Genomic DNA, 12,957 nt, shown 5'->3' with positions numbered 1-12,957 from the left:
GGGTGCCGCATGTCCCCGGGCCGGATTGTGGAGGGAGAGCTGCAGGGTGCCGCATGTCCCCGGGCCGGATTGTGGAGGGAGAGGTGCAGGGTGCCGCATGTCCCCGGGCCGGATTGTGGAGGGAGAGGTGCAGGGTGCCGCATGTCCCCGGGCCGGATTGTGGAGGGAGAGCTGCAGGGTGCCGCATGTCCCCGGGCCGGATTGTGGAGGGAGAGGTGCAGGGTGCCGCATGTCCCCGGGCCGGATTGTGGAGGGAGAGGTGCAGGGTGCCGCATGTCCCCGGGCCGGATGGTGGAGGGCGAGGTGCAGGGTGCCGCATGTCCCCGGGCCGGATGGTGGAGGGCGAGGTGCAGGGTGCCGCATGTCCCCGGGCCGGATGGTGGAGGGCGAGGTGCAGGGTGCCGCATGTCCCCGGGCCGGATGGTGGAGGGCGAGGTGCAGGGTGCCGCATGTCCCCGGGCCGGATGGTGGAGGGCGAGGTGCAGGGTGCCGCATGTCCCCGGACCGGATTGTGGAGGGAGAGGTGCAGGGTGCCGCATGTCCCCGGGCCGGATTGTGGAGGGAGAGGTGCAGGGTGCCGCATGTCCCCGGACCGGATTGTGGAGGGAGAGGTGCAGGGTGCCGCATGTCCCCGGGCCGGATTGTGGAGGGAGAGGTGCAGGGTGCCGCATGTCCCCGGGCCGGATTGTGGAGGGAGAGGTGCAGGGTGCCGCATGTCCCCGGGCCGGATGGTGGAGGGCGAGGTGCAGGGTGCCGCATGTCCCCGGGCCGGATTGTGGAGGGAGAGCTGCAGGGTGCCGCATGTCCCCGGGCCGGATTGTGGAGGGAGAGGTGCAGGGTGCCGCATGTCCCCGGGCCGGATGGTGGAGGGAGAGGTGCAGGGTGCCGCATGTCCCCGGGCCGGATGGTGGAGGGAGAGGTGCAGGGTGCCGCATGTCCCCGGGCCGGATGGTGGAGGGCGAGGTGCAGGGTGCCGCATGTCCCCGGGCCGGATGGTGGAGGGCGAGGTGCAGGGTGCCGCATGTCCCCGGGCCGGATGGTGGAGGGCGAGGTGCAGGGTGCCACATGTCCCCGGGCCGGATGGTGGAGGGCGAGGTGCAGGGTGCCGCATGTCCCCGGGCCGGATGGTGGAGGGCGAGGTGCAGGGTGCCGCATGTCCCCGGGCCGGATGGTGGAGGGCGAGGTGCAGGGTGCCGCATGTCCCCGGGCCGGATGGTGGAGGGCGAGGTGCAGGGCGCCGCATGTCCCCGGGCCGGATGGTGGAGGGCGAGGTGCAGGGCGCCGCATGTCCCCGGGCCGGATTGTGGAGGGAGAGGTGCAGGGTGCCGCATGTCCCCGGACCGGATGGTGGAGGGCGAGGTGCAGGGCGCCGCATGTCCCCGGACCGGATTGTGGAGGGAGAGGTGCAGGGCGCCGCATGTCCCCGGGCCGGATTGTGGAGGGAGAGGTGCATGGCGCCGCATGTCCCCGGGCCGGATTGTGGAGGGAGAGGTGCAGGGTGCCGCATGTCCCCGGGCCGGATTGTGGAGGGAGAGGTGCAGGGTGCCGCATGTCCCCGGGCCGGATGGTGGAGGGAGAGGTGCAGGGTGCCGCATGTCCCCGGGCCGGATGGTGGAGGGAGAGGTGCAGGGTGCCGCATGTCCCCGGGCCGGATGGTGGAGGGAGAGGTGCAGGGTGCCGCATGTCCCCGGGCCGGATGGTGGAGGGAGAGGTGCAGGGTGCCGCATGTCCCCGGGCCGGATGGTGGAGGGAGAGGTGCAGGGTGCCGCATGTCCCCGGGCCGGATGGTGGAGGGAGAGGTGCAGGGTGCCGCATGTCCCCGGGCCAGATGGTGGAGGGAGAGGTGCAGGGTGCCGCATGTCCCCGGGCCGGATTGTGGAGGGAGAGGTGCAGGGTGCCGCATGTCCCCGGACCGGATTGTGGAGGGAGAGGTGCAGGGCGCCGCATGTCCCCGGACCGGATTGTGGAGGGAGAGGTGCAGGGTGCCGCATGTCCCCGGGCCGGATGGTGGAGGGAGAGGTGCAGGGTGCCGCATGTCCCCGGGCCGGATGGTGGAGGGAGAGGTGCAGGGTGCCGCATGTCCCCGGGCCGGATGGTGGAGGGAGAGGTGCAGGGTGCCGCATGTCCCCGGGCCGGATGGTGGAGGGAGAGGTGCAGGGTGCCGCATGTCCCCGGGCCGGATGGTGGAGGGAGAGGTGCAGGGTGCCGCATGTCCCCGGGCCGGATTGTGGAGGGAGAGGTGCAGGGTGCCGCATGTCCCCGGGCCGGATGGTGGAGGGAGAGGTGCAGGGTGCCGCATGCCCCCGGGCCGGATGGTGGAGACAGGAAATGACATCATAGACATGCAATTCCACAAGGAAGAAGAAGCATGACCACTACTACCACCTAGTGTCAGAAGTACTAATCACAGTACAATAGAGGAGAATGGTTGTTGCACCCACGTCTGTGAGGACAGCATGCCAACAACCCCAGGAGCAGATTATGTCGGGGAAAACAGCAATCAGACACAAAGCATACATATGTGGGAATACAAGATCAGTTTCAGTGCTGGCCGGGATGATTAGAAGCTCTGAGGTCACGAGGGTTGGAAAGCATTTGAAAACATGGGACAAAGTACTACAGAACTATGAAACCTCTGATGATTGATCGTCTCCGACAATCCGGTCTGGATGTGTATCACCTCCATAGGCACACAGACGTTCTAGGTTTAATGTGCCTCAGAACCCCCCTAATGGGGCCCCTTCCAGCCCCAGGCCCCATAGAAGCTGAGCAGCCATGACTGCCGTGACGTCATTGGACCATACATGACCGACCACCATTCAGTGTCATCACCTTCACAGGTATTTTTGCTCCGGGGATCCCCTGCCCCTCCCTCCTCCTCCCCGATGGACTTGACAGTCACATTTCTCGAAATTCCAGATATGAAAGCTTTTCTCCTTTACAGGATCATCCCAACCCTCCCCCTCCTGACAGAGGCCCTGGGGCCCCCCAAGACTCCATCACAACGTGTCCTCTCATGGATCTCCCTCGGCTTCACTAACTTGTAACATTGTTGCAGGATTATTATTGGGCGGATCAGATGAATATTTCAGATCAGATCACTCCTTCGGGATCATTATTAAAGTCCAGGAAGATCATGGATCGCCAGCCCTTGGATGTGGTGGGGCTGCATTGGATTCCTTTGTAAGCCAGGTTCAACAATACTTGTTGATCCTGCCAGAATGTCCGTGTCCTGCCCCTTCCTCTACACTGAACCTCAAAACAATGTCCAATTATCTTCTGTGAACTACACAACACCTCCCTCTATGTTATGGGGTAGGCAGGGTGGGAGGTGTATTTAGTAGCCCAGGGTGACAACACTGAATAATGGAAGTCAGAATTCCTGTGGTGGATCAGAACTCGGATTGTTCACTCAGCTAATCTGCTTGTTCCTGTGAAGTCAGAGCCGGACTCGGCTGGAATCGCCTCATGTTTACTCAATGTGAGGCCTTTGTAAATATTGGTAAATACAACCAACAAACACGCCGATGTTTACAAGCAGCCGCTGATCTCCATGCCAAGAAGGAATGCTCCCACCACCAGGACCTGTTTCCTATTCCCAACTGCCATTCCCTAGGCCAGGCAGCCCACCACCAAGACCTGTTACCTACCCCCAACTGCCGTTCCCTAGCCCAGGGAGCCCACCACCAGGACCTGTTACCTACCCCCAACTGCCGTTCCCTAGCCCAGGGAGCCCACCACCAGGACCTGTTACCTACCCCCAACTGCCGTTCCCTAGCCCAGGGAGCCCACCACCAGGACCTGTTACCTACCCCCAACTGCCGTTCCCTAGCCCAGGGAGCCCACCACCAGCACCTGTTACCTACCCCCAACTGCCATTCCCTAGCCCAGGGAGCCCACCACCATCACCTGTTACCTGTGCCTTACTCCCAGGGAGCCCACCACTGGCTGCCCATTCCCTATCCCAGGGAGCCCACCACCAGCTGCCCATTCCCTACCCCAGGGAGCCCACCACCATAACCTGATATCTGCCCCCTACACCCCTGGGAGCCCACCACTGGCAGCCCATTCACTACCCCAGGGAATCCACCACAAGCACCTGATACCTATCCTCTACCCTCAGGGAGCCCACCACCAGCTGCCCATTTCATACCCCAGGGATCCCACCACCATCTGCCCATTCATTACCCAGGGAGCCCACCACCAGCTGCCCATTCCCTACCACATGGAGTCCACCACCATAACCTGATACCTGTTCCCTACCCCCTGTGAGCCCACCACAGGCTGCCCATTCCCTACACCAAAGAGCCCAGCACCCACTAACCATTCTCTACCCCAGGAAGTCCAGGACCCACTACCTAGTCCCAACACCAGGGAGGCCAGCACCCCACAGTCAGCCCGACAGCCCCCTATGGCTGAACACCCCCCCCCCCTCATCAGGGTGGGGCCCCGTCAGCAACTGCCACCTTAAAATGAGTGAATGGTCTACAGCCACCAAAACGGAATCAATCATTCTACTTTGCAGCACCAAGGGCCCCAGTGTGAATCCCAGCCAGAATGCCACCAGCATGGAGTTTGCATGTTCTCCCTGTGCATGTCTGGGTTTCCTCTGGGTGCTCTGGTTTCCTCCCACTCTCCCAATGCTGGGAGGTTAATTGGCTTCAGTCTAAATTGGCCCTGGTATGTATATGTATGAATGAGGGTTAGGGACCTTAGATTGTAAGCTCCTGAGGCCAGGGACTGATGTGTATGTACAGCATGGGACGTTCTGTGTAAACTGTCAGCAGTAAATAAATACCTGAAATAACTAAAAACCAGAACTTTCTAGAAAGGATGAAATGACAGAACAGGTGAAGGATTGGAATGTACTAAAGTGAGGGAAGGGAACGAGCAATTCTGTGCCATCCCTCCAATCAGATTCATTGGAAGAGAATTGGAAATCTTCCCCCATTGGAGGATCACAGCCACCTTCTGCTTCTGATTGGCTACAGATTCCCAATGATGGATTTCTCTCTCAGAAGTGCACAAATCAGTGACAGTTGTAGTCCATCCATCCAAGTACAGAGAAGGAAGGAGGAGACCCATCCATGGAAGACTCAGCAGTCATAAAAACCTGAGCAGAATCCCATCTGACAGCAATATATACCAAACAACAGGCAGGTCACCTCTCAGACAAAAGAATTGTCAGCTCTGTGGGCGAGGTTTGTGACACATTTAATCCAGAAAATATACCCCGCGTTGGAATGACAGCTTAAGTCCGGCGAGTCACACGAAGGGATCCTATTTATGGCTCATTTGCATAATGAAATAATGGCGGAGTCACATGGAGGGAGATATAGAGTTTGTCCCGATGAAGCGGCTCAGTGCTGAGTAACCCGGCCGTCATATCTGGAATCCATTATCACCCAATTATCCCAACAACTCGGCTGTGATCTGAGCGCAGGATTATAATGGGCAGCTTCCAGGAGGAGATTCATCGCATGACGGCTCTAATAACAACGTGTCCGTCAGAGTCCCTCCGGAGGTCACCGCCATCATGTCCCCGGCGCTGCAAGGAGGCGTGCGTCCAACGTAACCGAGGCCAAAACATTCCATGAAGGAGGCGATTCTCACATAATAAAAACAATAATAATATATGATTACTGACGGCTCCGCCCACATTGTTGTTACAGATCAACAAAAAAACGAACGAAATCTTCCGAACGTTCAATCACGGAGCCAATAAAAGCGACAATAAATGTCCCAGAAATACTCCATAGACATCCACCCAGGGGCGGACTGACCATTCGAGAACTCGGGCACTGCCCGAGGGCCCGGGGTCAGTAAGGGGCCCCATGAGATGCCCCTGGTACCTTTTATAGGCTTTTTTTGAGTGTGGGCAAGGACACAGGGGCCCCATGATCCCCTATTGCCCGGGGGCCCCATGAGTTGTCAGTCTGCACCTGCATCCACCATGCAATGAGCCTGTAATCGACTTTTCATGAAGTTGGTTCTTATGCAGGCCTCAGACAAGTCAGTTATCGGCCGAATTTTCGTCCACACAAAAAATCAGCCGATAATCACGCCGTTAGTGGGGCCAGCCCATTGGCCGTTTTTCGTGGATCTTCTCATTTATTTTTTATCGGTCATGCTGGAAAATCCACGAAAAACGGCCGTTTTTCATGAACGATGGTGGCAGCATCGGAAACGGCGCCAACCGATTTTTCAAAAACTTTCCAACATGTTCGATGACTCAAATTCGATGATTATTAAATAAATCACTCGGCAACTTATAACCTGAAATAAATCTTCTAATGAATACCCAACTTTTAGAACCCAAGAAAAAGTCACACTTTCACCCTTGAAAGCAAATACAAATAATAAAATCTTTTTCTTCAATTATTATTATTACTCAAATTCGATGGTCACACAAAAATTGGCCGTTTCTGTGACCCGCTAATGGTGAGAAATTCAAACCAAAATTCTTAGAAAAGATTTTCAAAAGAAAATTCTTCCAGAATTCGAGCCAAAAGTGGCCGGCTTTACTGTGTTTTCCTGGCTTTGTAACGTCCTCTGTGAGTGCCTCTCCTTTTCCCCCTCACTTCCTGTTTGGAAGGAGCAGTGTACTTTAGTTGCAGTCATGTACTCTGCATAGTACGTAGTCCCATAATCCATCTCAGGAGTGAGCAGGAGAGGGTGGCTACATTCATGTGATGTGACGCTTTTCAAGGGGAGTCCCCCCTTCATCAGTACTAATAGACTCACTCTAGTTGGCTCTGATGAAGAGGGGACTCCCCTGGAAATGGGTCTAGTATGGTTGACACGTTTCCAAGGGAGTCCCCTCTTCATCAGAGCTAACTAGAGACAGTCTATTAGTTCTGATAAAGAGGGGACTCCCCTTGAAAGGTGTCAGCCATACTAGACCCATTTCCAGGGGAGTCCCCTCTTCATCAGAGCCAACTACAGCCATCCTATTAGTTCTGATGAAGGGGGGACTCCCCTTGAAAGGCATCAGCCATACTAGACCCATTTCCAGTGGAGTCCCCTCTTCATCAGAGCCAACTACAGCCATCCTATTAGTTCTGATGAAGGGGGGACTCCCCTTGAAAGGCATCAGCCATACTAGACCCATTTCCAGGGGAGTCCCCTCTTCATCAGAGCGAATAGACTCACTCTAGTTGACTCTGATGAAGAGGGGACTCCCCTGGAAATGGGTCTAGTATGGTTGACGCGTGTCCAAGGGAGTTCCCTCTTCATCAGAGCCAACTACAGCCAGTCTATTAGCTCTGATGAAGGGGGGACTCACCTTGAAAGGCATCTCCCATACTAGACCCATTTCCAGTGGAGTCCCCTCTTCATCAGAGCCAACTACAGCCAGTCTATTAGCTCTGATAAAGAGGGGACTCCCCTTCAAAGGTGGCAGCCATACTAGACCCATTTCCAGTGGAGTCCCCTCTTCATCAGAGCCAACTACAGCCAGTCTATTAGCTCTGATAAAGAGGGGACTCCCCTTCAAAGGCGTCAGCTATACTAGACCCATTTCCAGTGGAGTCCCCTCTTCATCAGAGCCAACTACAACCAGTCTATTAGTTCTGATGAAGGGGGGACTCCCCTTGAAAGGCGTCAGCCATACTAGACCCGTTTCCAGGGGAATCCCCTCTTCATCAGAGCCAACTACAGCCAGTCTATTAGTTCTCATGAAGGGGGGACTCCCCTTGAAAGGCGTCAGCCATACTAGACCCGTTTCCAGGGGAATCCCCTCTTCATCAGAGCCAACTACAGCCAGTCTATTAGCTCTGATGAAGAGGGGACTCCCCTTGAAAGGCGTCAGCCATACTAGACCTGAGAGTCTTCTTCCCATGTAAGAGAGTAGGTGTATTGGATCCCACGTCTTTGGATTTGGAATTTGATGAGGAGACTCCATACATCCGTTTGTGAAGATAACAATTGTCTACTTTTGTATATCAATAAACCATTTGCAAGGATAATGCTCTAGGCTGGAGCGCTCTCTTTCTTTTCGAGGACTTTTGCTGCTTCCCCAGTCCTAAGTGGGCAGCAAAGCATGGTGGTCCGACATGTCTCTGGAGTGGACCAGTGAAGTGACCAGTGACCTAAACTCCACAGTAGAGTGCAGGGGGTTGTTTCTGATTCTGAAGGACCTATCTGGACCTCCATGAGCCTAACCCCCCCCCCCCTTCCCTTTTCTGTACCTGCTCCCCCCCCCACCATCTGCTGTCCTTCAATTGGTAGCCTAATGCCCAACAGGTCAGGCTCTATCAACACTGACCAAGCCTGAGACAAGGGGGGCACATGCAGAGTATTGGGGGCCCCAAGGGCCACATGTCAGCCATTAGGGTAATAGATTCATCTCTCATCATTTCTGTTGACACATATTTGTTGTAAAACTGAAACTGTGGATGAATTTATGTATTTATGACGATCACATTCCATGAACACGAAGAATTTCATTTCACAGAACGACTATTTCATGTACTTTGTGTATATTTTATAATGTAACAAATTCTCAGATGTTTCTTTTCATGGAATGACTTTATGATTCTAGAAATGTAACGAATTCTCAGATATGTTTCTTTGTAGCCAAAACAGAAAGAAAAGAAAACACATCGAAACAGAAAATCATTTCATTCTGTGTGGAATCTTCTGGTTTTCATTGTAACAAGTTATCTTCAGATCGTTTTATCTGGGAGCTGCACTGGAGGTCGGGAATCCTCTACATCAGAGAGTTCCTGAGGGAAAGGACCATTGTGTGTCATGGCTAGTTTTCTGTCCAATGTATGGTCAGTGTCATAAGAAGGCCAAAATTGTCTTTAGTGCACCCCAAGCCAACTGCAGACCCGCCGATCGCACAGCCAACAGATATTTGAGTTTTGTGTGCGAGATAATAACATTCTGGACTACTTAGAGTCGTCCTCCTCCTCACATGCAGGAGGATCGGATGAACACACAGGAGACAAATATCAAACATGTAATAAGTGTGTATTCGGTGCAGACGCCGGGAGCCTCCCAAGGTGACATTTATTTCATCTCACTATCAGACGCAGCCAAAAATACTTTCCAGGTCCATCCAGATATTCCGGTATGGAGGCTCCGCCTTCTTCCCCAGTAATCAGACATGAGAACACAGACAGCTCCCAGGAATCACACACAGTGAGGGTGGCGCAGTACAAGTCTGCACACAGATATCCTCAATGTACACACAGATGGCTCCCAAGTGTCGCACACAGTGATGGTGGCGCAGTACAAGTCTGCACACAGAAATCCTCAATGTACACACAGATGGCTCCCAAGTATCGCACACAGTGAGGGTGGCGCAGTACAAGTCTGCACACAGATATCCTCAATGTACATGCAGATGGCTCCCAAGTGTCGCACACAGTGAGGGTGGCGCAGTACAAGTCTGCACACAGAAATCCTCAATGTACACGCAGATGGCTCCCAAGTATCGCACACAGTGGGGGTGGCGCAGTACAAGACTGTACACAGAAATCCTCAATGTACACGCAGATGGCTCCCACGCATCGCACACAGTGGGGGTGGCGCAGTACAAGACTGTACACAGAATCCTCAATGTACACACAGATGGCTCCCAAGTGTCGCACACAGTGGGGGTGGCGCAGTACAAGACTGCACACAGAATCCTCAATGTACATGCAGATGGCTCCCAAGTATCGCACACAGTGAGGGTGGCGCAGTACAAGACTGTATACAGATATCCTCAATGTACACACAGATGGCTCCCAAGTGTCGCACACAGTGGGGGTGGCGCAGTACAAGACTGCACACAGAAATCCTCAATGTACACGCAGATGGCTCCCACGCATCGCACACAGTGGGGGTGGCGCAGTACAAGTCTCAATCCATTGATGCCACCAGACGATCCCTCCGCCTGTCGCTGTGACATTTACCTCCTTTGTACTCTATGAAGTATTGTCACCCAGGTACAGGAGGTGTGTTCGGACTACAGAACACTTCCTCTGCTCCTCATCTCCATAACATGGGGGGGGGTCATGTGACTGCGAACACTGATGGGACCATTTATAAATAGAAAGTAACAATTATCTGCCTCTTACGTCATGAATTCCCTGAACGTTCCCCGATGGCGGAGGACGGCCAGAGCAGCGCTGTAACTGACAATGACTGATGGCGGCCGGATCTATTAAGGGTGGAGCCCCTAATTCCAGCGCTGAACTCTGATCAGGGAAATTGAAGGAATGCCTCGCGCCTCGCCATAAATAGCCGTATACTGGATTTATATAATTGGAGCAATGTCATAAAACCGCATTCCAGATATACGAGGCCATAACACGGAACAGTCATAGAGAAAACCATTTACTGCACGTGCTCCATGCCTGGTCACATGACTGCGCCATGGCAGAGACCATTTACTAAACATGCTCTGTGGTTGGTCACCTAACCATGCCATGGTGGAAACCAGCTATTGCACGTCCCCAGTGGTAGGTCACATGATCATGCCATGGTGGAAACCAGCTATTGCACGTGCCCAGTGGTAGGTCACATGACCGTGCCATGTCCAAATCCATTTATTGCACGTGCTCTGTGGTAGGTCACATGACCATGCCATGGTGGAAACCAGATATAGCAGGTGCTCTGTGGTAGGTCACATGACCATGCCATGGTGGAAACCAGATATAGCAGGTGCTCTGTGGTAGGTCACATGACCATGCCATGGTGGAAAATAGCTATTACACGTGCCCTGTGGTTGGTCACATGACCATGCCATGGCCAAATCCATTTAATGCATGTGGTTGGTCACGAATGTGCCATGGCAGAAACCATTTACTAAACATGATCTGTGGTTGGGCACCTAACCATGCCATGGTGGAAACCGGCTATTGCATGTGCTCTGTGGTAGGTCACATGAACTTGCCATGGTGGAAACCAGGTATTGCACATGCTTTGTGGCAGAAATCATATACATGTGTACACAGGTCATGTGACCAGCTGCAGAGCACGTCATAAATGATTTCTACCATGGCACAGCCCCCCATCTGTCCATGAGGGGAAGCCGATCCCCCCCATTCCTCTTTGTTCCTCAGTATCCATCATTTTAGGTTCAATGTACAGAAAATGTCACCCGTGTCACTGGGGGGTACCATGACATGCCAGAGGGAACCCCAGGGGCAGGGCCAGGACAAGGGGTGGGCGGGAGGGGAGGCTGCCTTGGGCGCAGTGGTTTACTGTAGGGATGGGGGCGCCTTCCTTCTGTTTCTCCTCCCCACAGAGCGCGTCCCACCGGCTTCCGCCTCCCCACAGAGCGCGTCCCACCGGCTTCCGCCTCCCCACAGAGCGCGTCCCACCGGCTTCCGCCTCCCCACAGAGCGCGTCCCACCGGCTTCCGCCTCCCCACAGAGCGCGTCCCACCGGCTTCCGCCTCCCCACAGAGCGCGTCCCACCGGCTTCCGCCTCCCCACAGAGCGCGTCCCACCGGCTTCCGCCTCCCCACAGAGCGCGTCCCACCGGCTTCCGCCTCCCCACAGAGCGCGTCCCACCGGCTTCCGCCTCCCCACAGAGCGCGTCCCACCGGCTTCCGCCTCCCCACAGAGTGCGTCCCACCGGCTTCTGCCTCCCCACAGAGCGCGTCCCACCGGCTTCCGCCTCCCCACAAAGCGCGTGCCACCGGCTTCCGCCTCCCTACAGAGCGCGTCCCACCGGCTTCCGCCTCCCTACAGAGCGCGTCCCACCGGCTTCCACCTCCCTACAGAGCGCATCCCACCGGGACCCCCATCACACCAGATATTCCACTTATATAGAGATGGAAGGAGGACAATGACCCCCTATAGGGACCCCATCACACCGGATATTCCACTCAAAGAGATGGAAGGGGGACAATGACCCCCTATAGGGACCCCCATCACACCGGATATTCCTCTCAAAGAGATGGAAGGAGGACAATGACCCCCTATAGGGACCCCATCACACCGGATATTCCTCTCAAAGAGATGGAAGGAGGACAATGACCCCCTATAGGGACCCCCATCACACCAATCACACTAGATATTCCACTCATATAGAGATGGAAGGAGGACAATGACCCCCAATGTGGTCATTGTCCTCCTATCTCTATATAAGTGGAATATCTGGTGTGATGGGAGTCCCTATAGGGGGATCATTGACCTCCCTCCATCTCCAAGTGAGTGGAATATCCGGTGTGATGGTGGTCCTATAAAGGGTCATGGTCCTCCTTAATCTCTATATAGGTGGAATTTCCGGGGTGATGGGGGTCCCTATGGAGGAGGGATCACTGTCCTCCCTTCGTCTCCAAGTGAGTGGAATATCCAGTGTGATGGGGGTCCTATAAATGGTCATTGTCCTCAATCTCTATATATGTGGAATTTCCAGGGTGATGGGGATCCCTATGGGGGGGGGGCATTGTCCTCAATCTTTATATAGGTGGAATTTCCGGGGTGATGGAGATCCCTATGGGGGGCTCATGGTCCTCTTTAATCTCTGTATAGGTGGAATTTCTGGGGAGATGGGGGTCCCTATGGGGAGGGGGTCATGGTCCTCAATCCCTATATATGTGGAATTTCTGGTGTGATGGGGGTCCCTATGGAGGAGGGATCACTGTCCTCCCTTCGTCTCCAAGTGAGTGGAATATCCAGTGTGATGGGGGTCCTATAAATGGTCATTGTCCTCAATCTCTATATATGTGGAATTTCCAGGGTGATGGGGATCCCTATGGGGTGGGGGGGGTCATGGTCCTCTTTAACCTCTGTATAGGTGGAATTTCCGGTGTGATGGAGATCCCTATGGGGGGGGGGCATTGTCCTCAATCTTTATATAGGTGGAATTTCCGGGGTGATGGGGGTCCCTATGGGGTGGGGGGGGGGTCATGGTCCTCTTTAATCTCTGTATAGGTGGAATTTCCGGTGTGATGGAGATCCCTATGGGGGGGGGCATTGTCCTCAATCTTTATATAGGTGGAATTTCCGGGGT

The sequence above is a fragment of the Staurois parvus genome, unplaced genomic scaffold (genome assembly GCF_062004578.1).
Source record: "Staurois parvus isolate SC_StPar_1 unplaced genomic scaffold, SC_StPar_1.0 ptg002392l, whole genome shotgun sequence".
Taxonomy (NCBI): domain Eukaryota; kingdom Metazoa; phylum Chordata; class Amphibia; order Anura; family Ranidae; genus Staurois; species Staurois parvus.
This window is presented reverse-complemented; position numbering follows the sequence as displayed.